We start from the raw sequence: 15,637 nt of genomic DNA, 5'->3' as shown, positions 1-15,637 counted from the left end.
CAAAGGCTTCTGCAGGGGGGGCTATTCTGGCTCCAGTACAAGTCTGAGGCTTGGAGTAGTTTGGCTAAGGGTATATCCAGTGCGAGTGACATCTCACACATTGTAGAACAGTGTAGGCACTACTTCAGTAAACTATAAAGGTGCAAGAGGGATACACTAAACCAGTGCTCAGCCAGTGGTTCATAGGTTCATAGGATGATACTAGGCTATTGCCCTGGAGGCCCATATAAGCCTAGCCAATAATATTTGCCCACAAAGTCAGCATCTGTTTCCCCTACCCAGCAGGGACACAGGTGAGATCCCAGTAGTGTATTTTCTGTTTCCCATCCAGTTATCTAGGTTCCTCTTAAAATTATGTGTCGTCAAAATGTCTCCATGTCATCCATCTGTAACCAGTCTCTAAATGTTTCACAGCACAGTGAGGTAGGCCAGCCCCAGTTGGTCAGCTTGCCCCTGTTCCACCAGCCCCAGTACAGATGCCCAGTACATCTGGGACCCAACCTGGCAGAACTACCAGGAGATGCCAGGGTTGGTGCATAGGGTTGTGCACCATATTATTGGTGTATGCCTACGCTGGATGGAGAGGCTGCTCTCACTCATGGTCTATAGGTCTGTAGGAAGAGAAGAAGTCAAGCACTTCAGCATCCAATGGAGTAAAGGGGCAGTGATGACCGTCCTGTTTGAGGACTGGATTCTCACTGTCTCCATGTTTGATGGGCATGAGCTTGCTTTATCCCCTCCCTCACCCCAATCATGGTGTCCCCCAACCTTCTTTGTCCCTCAACATCCCTGTGTCCTGTCTTGTTTGTTTGTATTTGCTTCCTCAACAACCCAACTTACCTGACCCACCAATATCAACGTTCCTTACCCATTACTCCTCTGTTACTGCATTAAAAAAAATGACACCTGTCCCAACAAAAATACCATCCCATACATAGCTCTCCATTTCACACATATGTCTTCTTTATACACTTAATTTGGTCCAGTGGGCTATACAACATGATTGCATTGTTGTCACCCCTCTTTGTGGAGGTGGCAGTCCAAATTCAGCTAATATGCTGTACATATTTTCAGTTTACACTGTTAAAGAAATGGATAGCTCTCGTTCTTTGCTACCTCCCTCCTGCACATTCCTGGATTTCTTTCCCTTTGTCTTTCCCCATGCTTGCACTCAATTTCACCACTTTCCTATCTACACCATTTTAGCACCTATAATCTGCTCAAAAAATAGAATCACACACAGCACACATAAGTCCCAAAAAGCAATGGAGCCCTTCACTTTCTGGCCTCTATGTTTGCACAGAGTTGGCATTGTGCACCAGTGCCAAGCAATGATGAACAGCTCTTCAGTGATGCAGTTTACCTCAGTGCAGTGCTGCTTAAACATGCCATGCTAAGGTAAAACACAGTAACACACAGTGAATGTAGTATAATGAAAAATTCCATTGCATTATTACCATTTTTAAAAGCATTACATACACCTGGATTCCAACTCAGTATCATCTGGGCTTAAAAAGAAATGTGTCAATGCATTTATACCTGCTGCCACAGAGTCAGGTAAGCAGCAGGTGTGTCTCATACACTCAGTACTAACTCTCATAATTTTAGCAATTTGCCACACGTTTGCACACTGCTTAAGTACAAACAAACAGAGAAAGCAGTAGGAATGTGCATCCCACATGTGCAAACACTTTGCCAGCCACCATGCAAACCCACTGCTCACTGTTGCACTATGCAAAATAAATAATAGCATGTATTAGTTTTGTTTACTGTCCATTTAGTCTTCGTGCCATGAAACTACATGTGGAAACATAACAAATGAAGGCCCTATCTAAGAATATGTCATATATTTATAATGCAGCCATGTGTTACCTCCCTCCATGCCCTGCAACCATGGTCTCTCAGTCTTGTTGACAAATATATCAACTACACTACATAAATTAATAACAAATGTTGTGTGATATACCATTCATGTCTTTAGAATGACAATATTATTCTGATATTGTCCATGAGTGTGAGTGCTACTTTTACTGTTGTCCATGAGCCTGTAACAGTGTCCCACTTGTTCGAGACCTCTGCTGACATTACAATCATATTCAGGCAAATAAGTTTGCACAGCTTCACAGTATGTACCATGTGATGTCCCACCACTGGACCAGTAATAAAGGAGCCTCAATCCTCACCACTGGCAACAGTGGTGGAGGTGCACTGGGAGGATGACAAGTACACACATACTATTAACAGATGCAGCTCTTTCTATCAAGTGCAATTTCCCTTAAGAGCACAGAGAGACCACAGTCATCCTGGGACTGATTTCTCTCTCTTTCTTCAGATACCCAGTAAGACTTCCCACACAGCTATAAAGTTGAGATTTCAGCTGAGTGGCCAAGCCAAGGCCTCCGGCACCCTCTCTGTCCAACCAGTGCTTTGTGTCCCTGCCCAAGTAGCTGACACACACACTTTTTGAGGTTTGATTTGCACATACACAAACATCTGGGAAAGGATGGAACAGGTTTACTAGCTATATCCCCTTTTGCCCAGACTATAAGGTACTTATCACTCCCACCAGCCATCTCCTTATCAGCTAATTTAAGGACCTTAACAAAGGGTGTCCAATCTTACTGTGTAATGTTACTATCAATACAAATGGTAGATTGACCAAGAGCAAGGCTATTAGGAGTGGGCCACAGTGTCACCAAATAAATATGCAAGTACTCTCAGAATGTAAATATCTCTACACAGATCAGCCACAATGAAAGGTTTAATGTATTTAATAATAAATAATAAACTAACAAGACAATACTAAATATATATTTACAGTGACATCAGAGTTCAAAATCACAGGGAATATTTAAAACAACATTGCAGGACAGTCTCAAATCAATAAAGAAAAATATCTAAGCTAAGCATTGGTATATTCCTGACTATATCTAAGAGAAATACTATAATCTAAGAACTTACTTACTACAGAGCAAGGCAGATGTGGCGAATAGAGCTTCTAGCTGATGTTGTCAGGTCAAAGACAGAATACAGAATGCTGTGTCTCTCTCAGAGACATCTCAAATTAATACTGCAAATATTACTACTGGGATAGCTTGCAAAATGACATAATTTCTTGTCATCTGACTCTATCCTAAGTGAAACCCCCACTGCTAGAATCTGGCAGTATTTAGCATCTACCAGTGAAAATACATAGACCTCAGATCTATGGCAGAGACTGGAAGTCATAAAACAATAAAACACTTCCAAGACAATACATAAAGCTTCTGAGCACAGACATTGTGTCTCCTTGCTGCCATAAAGTAATTTAATTTCAGGTATTTTTTCTGAAATTTACTAGACTGAGGTTAACCTCCTGTATCCCAGTATCCACTGTTAAAATATATACATTTACAATAGTGCATGTACATTTCTGTTCTTTTCCAGTAGGGCACACTGTGGCTCCATTTTAAACATAAGCATTTTACAAAATATCTCTTCAGCACATGTCTGTACAAACCAACCTATATGACATACAGCTCTAACACAAACATTTTACATAAATCATGTTGATATTCACAAATGACATATAACTATTTACAAAATTCCAGCTAGCTGGGATGGCAGTATCTCCTTTCGTGACACACCCAACCATAATTTTATATAACATCCCTGATAGATGTCCTCTGCATTGTTCATGTCAGGATGCTTGTCTCACAAAGACATCTTCTCTATTGTTATGTCACCTTATGTGACAGTCACATAATATACATATTCACTGTGCAGTCCGTATTGTACCATACTGATATGTGATTAGTGCTCTTGCTACAACTGTCTTCCATTGACATGCCCTCTTCTGCTGTACATTAGGATGTTTCACCTGTCCTCTTTCCCTGTGTTTATTCCTACAACTCATCTGTGTGTCCCGATTTAATACACACACTTCCCTTGACTGTTTATTTTAAATGGCATTCCATGTACCCTTACAGATCATTTACACAACTTTTGTACAGAATGCCTGGAATGGGATTTCACAGTACTTTCTACTGTATACAATGTCCTGTACTGTGTTTGGACCATATACATTACTATATGTTAAACCCTGGTAATCACTGTGGCATTCTGCACAATCCAGTTAACCCAAATTTGCTCTACTGTAAACATGTTCACTATCTGTGTTTTATATGTTGTCCTGGCCAGAAACACTGTTGTCAGCCATGAACTGTTTAAACACGATGCACGGCATGATTATATAATTAGCTCTGCTGCTCACCGAGCAAACATGTAAACTTGTAGGCTTCGTGCGACGCCTACACAGAGTTTATTGAATCCCACAGACTGTGTTGGCCAATCCATTAATTTCTTACACATTACACAATGTGTGTATATATATATATATATATATATATATATATATATATATATATATATATATATATATATACATATATATATATATATATATATATATATATATATATATATATATATATATATATATATATATATATATATATACACACACACACACACACACACACACACACACACACACACACACACACACACACACATATATATATATATATATATATATATATATATATATATATATATATATATATATATATTATACCATCTGGCCTTTATATTTACTTCCCTAAGTACTTCATCCAATTCACTCATAATAATGTATTTTTTTTCAGCATGGCATTGCTGCAGTCACTAGAAACAGGAATTAAAGTGGTCACAGCTCTCACCTGTTAATACTGTGCTTAGAGTATGAGAGGTACAGTCATAAACAAAGATCTCACCTGTGCAGTAACACCTGGTTTTTATTATGAAGCAATATTTGCGGATAAGCTGAAGCAGGTAAACAGATGTTAAAAACATTGTAATTGGTTTACTTAGTGTGGACTGATATGCAAAAGATTTTTGCCATATGCACACTCAAGCCTGAATACCAAAGTCAGGTCAAATATTCAGCATTATTTAGGAGGAAAAGATTGTTTCAGTTGAAATTATTCAGGAGAATCAGAATATATGTGCAGAACCCTTGGATATATTTATCAGCACTGTTACTGTTATCCAGTATCCCAGAATTTCTACAGATTGTTATTGTTTATCAGCATTGTTATTGGAGACAGTATTCAGACAGTATTCAGATATTGTTAACATCTAATAAAGAGGGGCGGTCGCGGTGGTGCAGAGGTTAGCATTGACGCCTCACAGCAAGAGGTTCTCTGGTTCAATCCTCGTCTGGGGTGCCTTCTGTGCGGAGTCTGCATGTCCTCCCTGTTGTCGCACGGGTTTCCTCCAGGTGCTCCAGTTTCCTCCTACATCCCAAAGACATGCTGTAGGTGGATTGGACACTCTAAATTGGTCCTAGGTGTGTGTGCCTGTGTGTGCCTTCTGTGGAAGGTTGGGCATTGGGATGGCAACTCGACACCATAAAACTCCATTGCCAATCATGAGCAGACAGGTGATCCGCTGTGGCGACCCCTAACTGTGAGAAATCTGAAAGAAGAAGTTAATATCTAATAAAGTATTCTTAACTGAACTACAGCATGTGCAGAATTCATTCTGAAAACTACAAAAAGGCTTGGCCCATACAGGAGAGACTGGCACCTGTTCAGCATAAGTTTGAGTAATTAACAGATAAAGACATTCATTCCAGTCTCATTTCAGTTGTTTCCAGTTAAATCCAGTACACTACAGTCTTATCATTTCTTACACTGTAGACATGATAGAATAATTTAATAAGCTACACTATCAGTCATAACAGCTCTCGTCAGTTATTAATTCAATTAGTACTAGACTACTGCCCTTGTGGGGCCATTTAAAAAGCCAGCCCAATACCCTGGGGAGAATCAAACCACATAATCAAACCCCAGAATCAAAAAATTAAAGAGATAATATCAGTTGTAGGAAAATGTGCAGCTCTTAGCTGTACATTTGCAGATCTATATTGTTTTTTTTTTTTATGGAACAGTCTAAAACTATTTTAAGTACTATCTGATTATTTCAGCCATTCTATTCTGCTATTTATGATAACAGTTCTATACTGCCATTTACAATACTTCAAGTACCATCTAGTATAAAGATATGAAAAGGCTGAGGTTTAAACTGAAAGTAGGTAGTTTACCTGTATTATATATTAATTGTTTATTGACATTTAATTACCGGGAAAGTCTGACTGGGTAGGAGACCATTTTCAGCAAAGGCCCAAGGGGAATAGCTCCAAAATATTACAAAACTTTTTAAGAATAATAATTTTAGAATCTTTAAAAATAATACAAAAACAAATGCAGTTTCAATAATTATACTAAATTAAATGTAATATGAAAACATTGTTTAAGAAGAGACACAAGTTATATGACAGTAATTTAAGAGTTAGAGAAACTTTAGCCAGTTTATAAGAAATTAAAGGTAACTTAGTATAAAACAAACAAGAATTGTAAAATCAAGTCATAGAAAAGCATGTTTATGGTATATTTAGAGAGAAAGCCAGGAGAGAGAAATTGATAGAAGTAAGGAAGTAAGTGAACAAGGGAGATTAGGGAGATGCAAGGTATGAACAGGTATTTGTCCACATTTAGGGGTACAGTTTATCCTGGTATTGCGCATGAACAGAGACAGCTTTTGGCTGGGAAGTTTTTTAGAAGGGTTTTGAAGGATAAGAGGGTGGGTACTGACCTGATGGATAGAAATAAGGAGTTCCAGGCCTTAGCAACCTTGTGCAAGTACAGGCAGTGCCTAGCAGATTTGACAGGTCTGTGGACAGAGAGGAGTTTTTGGTCATTGGATTGTAGTTGTGCATAATGCTATTTAGTACTAGACAAGCAGATGGATTCTGGATAATATTATAGGTGGTAAGAAGCTGTGTATATGTTAGTTGATGGGGTAGTTCTAATCGATTTAGACTTTTTAATGCTATTCTGTGGTGAATTCTGAAAGGGGCATTTGCTGCAAATTTAGCAACTTTGTTATAGCATTGTTCAAGTTTTGATTTTTGTGATACCTGAAAGTTAATAAGTATATGAGCACCCTAAAGAAGATGGAGGGGATAAGTAGCATACCTCTCAACCTCTTAGACCAAGAAATCTGGATAAAGCCTTCACTAATAGGGGAACAAAGCACCAAAAATAAGGAACACTTTTTAAATATTGCTCTTGCAAACTTAGAAATTTGATAGAGCATCATGTTTCTTATTACAATTAATTTTTTGAAGGGTATGAAGTCTGAAACTCAAACATTTGTTATTGTTTTCTGACTTCAACCCTCAGTGATTTACCATAAACCTACAATTTTATGAGAAAATGACCCAAAATATGAGGCAAAAATCTGGACATTCTGCGAAAATCTGTACAATTGAGAGGTGTAATTGGCAAGTGTAGCTTTCTGTTTTTTTAGTGAGAAAGTTTTTGTCTCTATAAAGCATGCCGAGTTTTTGATGAGGTTTGTCTTATGCAAATTTGCATATGCAGGGCAAATTTAAGATTATCATCCATAGTTTCATAATTTCATAGTTTAGTACTAGGCTATCTGCCCTGGGGCATTTGCAAGCCTAGCCTTAGAGATGTGGCTTTTGCCACCCCATGTAGTTGTACTAAGGTGTATAGAACAAATTTAGAATACTGTGCCTTTGTCTAGTAGTGACACATTGAAGACCCCCTTACTTATTAAAATTAGTTTACTGTGCCTCTGTTAAGTAGCGACACAGGGGTGACCCCTGGGGTAAACCTACGATCTCCCATCCACTCGTCAAGATTTCTCTTGAAGAGAGTCATTGAGAGGCTCTGCCTAACATGGACTGGGATTTTGTTCCAGAGTATGGGAAGCCTCTGAGTTATGAATCTGTCCCTCCAGCATGTTCTATTCATGTTTGTACTGAGGTTTAAATCTTTGGCTCTCGTGGTTCTTATGGATTTTGATTTTTTGAGGTGGAGCATGTCCATCAGTTCCTGGTTGGACATGGCCTTGTATGTCAGGCACAGATCACCTCTGAGCAGGCGGTATGCTACTGAATAGAGCTGGAGTTTCTTTAGCCTGGCAGCATATGACATATGTTGGAGACCCTTGATCCTCTTGGTGAGGTACTTCTGGGGTCTCTCCAGCTGTTGTAAGTGCCAGGTGAGGTACATACCAAATGGGGCATTGTACTCAACCATGGGCCTGATAAGGGAGGAGTACAGCGGCACGATGACCTCCTTTGATCTGGATGTGAACCCCTTCATGATAAGGTGGGCAAGGTAGAAAGTCTTTCTAACCACTTTGGCAACGTGGGTGTCAAATGAGAGGTCACTATCAACTTGGGTCCCCAGGTCTCTGATTACTTTTTCGGTACTCAGTGGGTTACTGTCTATGTGATAATTTGTGGGTACTTTGTTTTTCCCAAAGGGGATGACTATACATTTCTTGGCATTCAGTTTAAGGCCATGATTCCGGCACCAGTTGTCCGTTTCGGTGAGGCCTTTCTGTAGGATGTATGTGTCAGTTGGCGTATCGACTATGGCTCCTAGTTTGCAGTCATCTGCGAACTTTGTCAGACACAACCCTCCCATGTTTGCTTTCACATCTGAGAAGTAAATGCCGAACAAGAGGGGTCCCAGGACAGAGCCCTGTGGGACACCACTTGTGACTGGCTTTGACTCTGACATGGCTCCCGCAATCTTGACTTTATGGGTTCTGTTCTTTAGCCAGTTTGCAACCCATCTTGTGACATATGGATTTACTTTTAAGTTGTTAAGCTTATCTATAATCCCTGAGGGGAGTATTGTGTCGAAGGCTTTAGCCAAGTCCAGGTAGGCTGTATGGACTGCCTTGCCCTCATCAATGGCTCTAGTGACTGTTTCAAAAAAGTCAACCAGGTTCAAAAGGCAAGATCTGTCCTTTACAAAGCCGAACTGGGTGGGATCAAGTGTCTGTAGGTCCCCAATGTCGTTGTTTATGAGTTCCATAATAATTCTTTCCATAGCTTTGCAAACCAGGCTGGTCAAGCTTATGGGGCGGTAGTTCCCAGGGTCTGTAGTGGAGCCTCCCTTGTGGAGTGGGACCACTGTTGCTATACGCCAGTGTTCAGGTACATATCCTGTAGTAAGGCTAAGGTTAAATAACATTTTTATATGCGGGTTTAGCTCCTTTTGGAGTTCACGTATCACGCAGCCGGGGATACCATCAGGTCCCATAGATGCTGTGTTTTTTGCTTTGCTGAGGGCGGTTCTCACCTTGACATCAGAGATGACAGGGAGGTTACATTCAGCTGGGATGAGTATTTCTTCTTTTGGAGGTGAGGGAGGGAGAAATTTGCACTGAACCTGTCTGCCAGAATGTTGGCAATATCTGTGGGTTCGGTAAATTTTTTGTCATTGTGTACTAACTCTGAGCATATCTGAGTGTTTCCGCCCAGGTTTCTAACATAACTGAAGAATGCCTTGTGGTTATCTTTAGTGTCCTTGGCGATTTTTCTCTCAAAGTTGGCCTTGGATATTTTTATGAGAGAACGTAGCTTTCTACTAGTGCTGATCAGAGATGCCTTCCCTTTATGGGATTTAGCTCTGTCTGGCAGTAGCTTCCTTCTTTTGTTATACAATTTGTTTATGGCTGGGGTCCACCAGACAGGACGCTTTCCTTTGGTGGAGAGGGTCTTGGTTTTATTTGGGATTGCAGGATCCATGCATTCTTGAAGATGTCCATAGAAAGCATTTGTGTAAGATTCAACATTGTGGGATGTGGTTTCCATTGGCCCTGTGGGCTTAAATGACACCATCTCAGTCTTGAGAAGTGTAAAGTCGGCTTTTGAGAAGTTTCTCACTGTAGTCTTATGTGCTGGGGGTGGAGGTGGTAAATGTATATCCAGGGTGATTAGTTTGTGGTCAGATCTCACCAGTGAGGGCAATACTTCCGGTGTGGAGCATTTTGGCCCCATGTTTGTGATGATCAGGTCTAGTATATTATCCCCCCTTGTGGGAGAGATGACTAGCTGTTCCATTGCATTTGAGTTTATGAATTCCAGGAACCTTTGGGCTAGGGTGTTAGGGCTAGAATAGTGCACCCAGTCTATGTTTGGGTAGTTGAAGTCTCCCAATATGATGGTATTTGGTGAAACATTCATATCTTCCAATGCCTTCAGGAAGGCTGAGTGGGGTTCTTGAGATTGGGAGGGTGGTCTGTAACATGCAACCAGTTGTATAGCAGTTTTGCCTATGGTGCCTGGATGGTCTCTGATGCTTCATGAGTTGCCACTAACCTGGAGGTGTGGGTATCCTTGATGAATATGGACACTCCCCCTCCCTTTGTGGTTCGGCCCGGGTTTTGGGGCCGAAAAGCATGATACGAGGTAAAGCCTGGTAGCGCTGGGGTGCTCTCAGGAGCCTTGAACCAGGTCTCAGTTACAGCGCAGACTTCGATGTTCTCCATACTGAGGAGTGCTTCGAGAGCCTGCATCTTGAGATTTAGACTTCTGGAGTTGAGCAGCATTACCCTTAATTTTTTTCCATTTTTGTTTACTAAGGAGGTGGGTTCGTCTTTTGAGCCTTGCCTAAAAAAGGTACTATGGGGGAGGGAACAGCCTTAGCCAATATCCGGTAGCCCAGTGGTGACAGGTGCAAGCTGTCCCTTGCGAAGCAGCGTGGCTTGTCCAGCATGTCATCCCAAGCAGACAGACATTGGATCCCCCTAGAATGACACCAGTAATTGAGCCAATTATTAAAGCTGATCATCTTGTCTTTGTATTGTGGCATCATTCTTGGTGAGGGCAGGATGCTGCTCAGGGTCAGGGTCATACCAAATAAGACAACAGCCAGTTCACCAAAGCAGTTTATTCTCTGTAGATACTCTTCTCTAGCGCCTCGGCTACACAAAGCCTTCAAGGAGTAACTAACAAAACACTTCCATCCATTACTTATACACACCTACATTAACACATTATATAATCAAACATCAATGTAACAATTAAGAAACCAATTAAAAAAAGAAAGAAAGCAGCATATTTATATAACACTTTTCCAGCAGCAGTCAGTATTTAACCCTTTTGGTACCAGTGTTTGATATTTTAAAATAAAAATTAATTCTTTCTTTAAAAGTAAATTTTTTATACTTTCTTCACTAGCTTCTTTTCTAATAATGTTTTCTAAAATAGACACCCTAAAACTAGTAGTGTCAGAATTATGACATTTAACAAAATGCTGAGCTAAAGGGCTCTCTAACTTGTTATTTTTAATGTCTCTCAGATGTTCCATGATTCTGACTTTAAACATTCTTTTAGTCTGCCCTATGTAAAATTTCCTACATCCACACTTAATAATATAAATAACTTGTTCTGTAACACAACTATAGAGACCTGTAGGTTTAAAATTTATTCCATTTATGTAAGGAAAAGCACTATCTACATGAGCACAAACTTTACATTTGCCACAAGGTCTAGTTCCTATATTGCTTATTGCCCTATCTATATTTTGTATGGGTAATTCAAACTTAGTGTGTACTACTATGTCTCTTATGTTCCTCCCTCTTCGATAACTAAACATTAATTTTTTCTTTATCATCTCACTTAGTTCTTTATAATTTTTTAGGAATCTCCAAAAATGCAATATACAACTGGCTGTTGTCTTATTTGGATTTAGCTGCTTATCCTGTGGAGCTGAAGAGCTTTTGTTGTCAGGGTCATACCAGCCTGGGCTACATAATCAGAGAGCTCCTCTATGTCTCTTTTCATGTAGTCCAAGGAGGTACATCTCAGGTCATTCACGCCGGCATGGACAATGACGGAGTCATATTTGTACATGCTTTTGAGTGACCTGAGTGCGTGTGTTATATGGCAGATCCTAGCCCCTGATAGGCAGCTTACCGTTACCCTCTCCTTGCTCAGCCTGGTAAGTGGGACGTCAGTGTCTGACTATAGAGTCACCTATCACTAGTGTATCAGGCATAGTGTTTGGCCTTAAGGGCTGTGATTTATTGACACACCGATTTATTGAAGTATGTGTTGCATGTGTTATGTTTTGAGGTGGTGGATTTTTGGGTGTCTGCTTTGGGAGCCTCTGTTGTTTTGGTAAGTTTTTTAATAGAGCCTCCGAGTATGTTTTTGTGTTATTATGTGCTTGATTTGCAGTTGGCGTAGGTCTATGTGTGACTGGGTTTGTTGTGTGTGTGGTTACCTTCTCCTCCTGTCTGGTCTTGACAGTCCTGAGTTGAGAGAGTTCAGCCTCCAGTTTGGCTATATAGTTGCATCTCTCACATGTATTTGTGTTTGTTGGGAGGAGGAGAGGGTTGTCTGTGTACATGAAACAATTATAGCATTGTCTCAAGATTCCCAGATTAACCAGCTGAGCAGAAGATGCTAGCAATCTACCACTCGACATGCTAGAATATTATAAGAGAGTGCTGTGCCTTTAAGGGAAGTGGTTGGGGTGGTAGGTGGATGTAGTGCTACTTGAGTTTGAGAGTGCTTGCTTAGAAGAGAAGCTTTGAGAACAAGTGCTATGCTTATAATATAACGGGTAGACTGTTTTTTCTAAGAGTAGGGCTTTCTAATGGAAAATTTGAAGAGCAGACTTGGCGGAGCCAGAAAAAGTTTAAACCTGCTATGAGCACAATCACGCAAAGCCGCGCTAATGCGGATTTTAAATAGGAAACTGCAAAAGAGCTAGAAATGGTCCAAAACAACCAATTACTACAGCTCTTGTGCTGAGGTCACTCCTTCAGGGACAGCCACTATCTTCCCTAATAATTTGCTATGAAAAGTGACAGCAATGCTGTTATTATCATGAGAAAGGACTTTACATAGGTATATGGGGAAAAGTAGTAGTTTTTAGGGCTGAGCAAGAGCTGGGAGTTACAAAGCCATGATTAAGTTGCTGCTAGAGCTTCCTGAGTAATTTTTTAGAGCTGTGCCACATTGTCAGATGTGCAAATGAGAGTACAGTCATCTGCACACTGCATTAGGTAGGAGTTTGGAGGATGTTGTTGAGAATGGTAAAGAGAGGACGAAGTATAGAGCCTTGTGGTACACCTGTGGTGACTTGAAGGTATAGAGAAAGGGTGGGTTGCAGTTTTACTGACTGATACCTATTGGTTAGGTAGCTTTTGAACCATAGAAGGGTGGGCTAAGAGAGACCTAATAAGGACATTTGAAGTAGAAGTCTGCTGCGACAAACTGTGTCGAAGGCTTTAAACAAGTCTACAAATAAGGAGGAGACTAGTTTGACATTATCTCTAGCTTTATTGACAAAATCTATATAGGTTAGAAGTGCAGTGTTAGTACCATGGGTAGGACAGAAAACATGTTGTGTGGGTGATATTAGTTCTTCCTGCAGCAGATAGTTTAGCAATTGTTTTTGAATACATTTTTTCAAATATTTTGAAGAGGAGGGATAAGATTGTTCTAGGTCTAAAGTTAGTAATGTCTGTTGAGTTTTCTGCTTTGTGCAGAGGAATAATATGCAACCTTTTCCAGAGAGGGGGAATGCAGGATTCCTGGACTGATCTATTTAAAAGGATTGAGACAGAGTAGACAGTGCTGTTGGCTGCTGTTTTAAAGAATTGACTTGGAAGGTGATCAGGCTGAAGTTCATTGATTAAGGGTAGTTTTGTATATTGTGTGGGCACAGGTCTGAAGGTGGGAGTGGATGTGGTGATGTGTGGCTGCTGGGCAGGTTCAGGATTAGGTGTTGGAGAATACTTGGTTAGAGATGCTATACTATCTATAAAATAACAGTTGTATTGTGGTTTCAAGTAATGAGTTATTGGGAGAGGGGGTAAAGCTGAATTTAGGTCCAGATGCAAGATTTCTTTAATGGCTGTCCAAAATTTTTTAGGGTTGTGTTTGCAATTATTCTGAAAGTTATTGTATAGTTTTTGTCTTCATTAATTTGCTTTTCAGTAAATTGCAAAGCATTCTGAAGTTTTTAAGGTATAGTGGCATACCTCTCAACCATATTAAATTCCTCAGTATTTACTGGTTCTGAGGTACAAATAATGGGATGCCATGAATTCCTTAGTAGCCACATTAATTCCCTAATTTCCCAGTCTTTCTTTTTATTATTACTTTTTTTTTTGTGATTTATGCTTACGTCATCAAGCACAGGGACATGGGCGATGATATCAGCTTCATGAGCATCCTGCCAGCCTGTCGGAATTCGGCCGAGGGTTCAACTCTGCAGCAATCTTGACTTGAGTGAAGGGGCAGTTTTAGAGACTTCCTTCCATTGGTCATTGAAGCACACCACAAAATCTGAATTGCAGGGCTTGGTAATGTGTCACTGTGAATGGACTGGAATTGGCATGTATTGATACTTTGCCCAATTACCCAGTTATGAATGGGATTGGTTCAGGGACTGCTGTTTAGTAAGTGACCCATACCAGCTGTAGATTAGTCATGGATGGGCTGCACAAGGATACACTTACTGCAGTCTAATGTTGTTTAGGGGCATGTTAGCGAGAATGCAGTATCACCTTTACAAAAGGTAAATAGGCGTGATTTTTAAAACTGGCAATTTTCTAACTGGCTTATAATTTATGTGTATTTCACCTGATCTTAGTAGTTATGGTTCTGTCTTTTAATGGAGCTTCCCTAGGTTGTATAGTTTTGAAAATCCGAGAAAAAAACTGTGATTGTATGGTGACCATACAGTTTATATAATTGTGTTGTTTTAAATTTGTAATTGTGTTGAGTTTATGTTCTGATGGGGTCTGAAAACAGGACCCCAGTGTATCTGTCAATTAGTAGTGAAAGGAGTTGTTGCTGTATGAATTGTGTGTGAAAAGAGACATAAAGCACTGAAAAGTCTGTTGTGGGTCTCCTTCCCAGAGGGAAAAGTGCCACAAACAGCAGGTAGATGTAACTGACATCCTTTATTTGGATAAATGCACAATGTCCTCAGAATTCCAGAACACAGGGCATGGTGGTAGAACACAGGGCATGGTGGTACACTTTCCCAGTTACATTAATGGTCCACTTAACCCACTGAGAGTATAATTTTCATTGTCTGTACTGATTCTTTTTGCAGTTGTTGTCAGTGGCAGGAATCATTTACGTTGCCCAACATTAAGACTGTAATGAAAAGTTTAATCTTTTATGATAGTTTGACATAGGTAAACAATTTTCTGTTTTTCTTGAATGCCTAATTCAAATTTATACAATTTCAGCCAGGACTAACAAATAAATAAACAATGAAATGATATCAACTGTGTCAGTAACTTCATGGGAAGTAACATATCTCTCAACTGTCCACATTTTCACAGAATACCCAGATTTTTGCCTCATATTTTTGGTCTTTTCCTATAAATGTTTGGTTTTCTGGCAAATGATTGGCAAATTGTTGATGATGGTAAATCAGAAAATAATGACAGGCGTTTGCATTTCAGACTTCATTCCCTTCAGAAAATTCACGCCAATGGAAAACCTGTTATTATATCAACTTTCTAAGTTTATAAGAGCAATATTTAAAAATTGTCCCTATTTTTGGTCTATTGTGCCCCCATCATTTATGGCTTTGACCAGATTTTTTTGCTTTAAGAAGTTGAAAGGTTTGAGTCCATCTGTTTACTAAACAGCAACCAAGTCCCCAGGGTTTGGTTGATGTTGGAGTGACTCATCATAGGTTATAATGAATTCTGAGCAGATGCATTTTGGCTGTTAGGAGCTGTTTGTTTTCTT

This window comes from Protopterus annectens, chromosome 15.part0 (genome assembly GCF_019279795.1).
Source record: "Protopterus annectens isolate FY-2018-M chromosome 15.part0, PAN1.0, whole genome shotgun sequence".
NCBI classification, from domain to species: domain Eukaryota; kingdom Metazoa; phylum Chordata; order Ceratodontiformes; family Protopteridae; genus Protopterus; species Protopterus annectens.
Note: the sequence above shows the minus strand (reverse complement) of the source record.